This window comes from Arachis ipaensis, chromosome B02, assembly GCF_000816755.2.
Source record: "Arachis ipaensis cultivar K30076 chromosome B02, Araip1.1, whole genome shotgun sequence".
In the NCBI taxonomy this organism is placed as follows: domain Eukaryota; kingdom Viridiplantae; phylum Streptophyta; class Magnoliopsida; order Fabales; family Fabaceae; genus Arachis; species Arachis ipaensis.
Genome location: NC_029786.2, coordinates 102755243 through 102756787, shown reverse-complemented (window position 1 = coordinate 102756787; position 1545 = coordinate 102755243).

Here is a 1545-nt window from a genome sequence, read left to right as displayed (position 1 = left end):
ATCTCATGCATGGTCCATACCGGTCTGGTGGTGAGGTGTTTGCGGAAATCTTCGTTCATTAGCCCATTGGTCAGGCAAAGGCTTGCGACGGAATCCGTGAGTCCGTCGACCGTTAGGCATTCGTCGTTGAAGCGGTCAAGGTATTTTCTTGTGGATTCCTCTTGTTTTTGTGTGACCCCTAGTAAGCTGATGGGGTGTTTGGCTTTAGTGATCCTAGTAGTGAACTGGGCCATGAACTTTCGTGTAATATCGTGCGAAGCCTTTGGGGAGTTTTGCTCTTAGGATTTTTTCTGTAAAGGGTGTAGCTCCCATTATTATATGGTCGTTTCTTGTGCGTTTGGTGTTTCGGTCCCTCCGATCTTCGTCTGAGTAGTGTTGATAACTCAGATCTCGAGAAGCGCTGCGGTTATGTTTCTTGTTGTATCGCCGTTCTGGCGATTTCTCGTGTCTGTGGTTGCGTGAGGAGCTGCGACCGTCTCTTCTGTCGTGTCGTCGGGTTGGCGACCTACCGCGGCGAGATCTTGATCTGGAGGTTGCCTGGCTTCCGTGTTCGTTGTTGTGTTTTTCTTTATTGGTTATCTTGCCTTCGAGTTCCTGAACCCGGAGGCAGAGATCCTGGATGATCTGCGCCGCTTTGTCCCTGGCTTTCTCAGGATGCCGTCGGTTCGTGACGTCGTGGTCGTTCGCTTTTTGGATAGTACTCGCTATTCTCGCTGGGTTTGTGACCTCTCGGTGCTCGGGGGTTAGGTTAATCGGTTGAGAGTCATCTTGGCTTGAAGGGGGTTTCCTCCAGGACGTCCCCCATCGGGCCCAGCTGGCGCAGGGTCCCCACAGACAGCGCCAATGTACGAGATGTCTCCGGTACGGATCGAAGGGTGAATCGGGAACCCGCGGGCAAGGCTGGAACTGGATTGCTTGACTGGAGCGATGGGGGGTGGTACCTGCAAAGACACTCCGACGCTCAAGTCAGAATGGATCTAAGAGGTAGAAAGTGTGAGGAATGAATACCTGGAAGGACCTGGGTCCTTTATTTATAGGTGATGGTGAATATCTTATCTTATCTTATTTGGCTAAGATAAGAGAGATATTTGGGTCCGAGAGATATTTGGGTCCGAAAATTGGTTAAGAGCTTTGAAGGGCCGGTTTTGGGCCTTCAGATCGAAACGGGTTGTCCCCAAGTAACCGGGTATGTGGGATCCGTGTCGGATCCGTAACAATACTCTCATTGTCGTTCAAAGGTAAAAGACTTGTTTTAAATTTTTTATTGTTTGGTTGAAAATTTCTGCTATATTCTTTTAACTTGAATTTTAATATGGCGTCAAATTTAAGTTCTAAAATCAGTGTTTCCATTTCTTTCTTCTGCTAGAATTGTCAATTCGTCTTCTAGCCGCTTGCTCCCTTTCCTGTGCTTCTACTGATATTTTTCATTCTCTCCCTTTTATTTAAAGATAAGATAGCTTTTTAATTTTTTTTTTAATTTAGATTCTTTAAATTTTAAATTTTTATTTTAGAGAATAAAGTAAGTTTTTTTTTTTTAATTTCAAG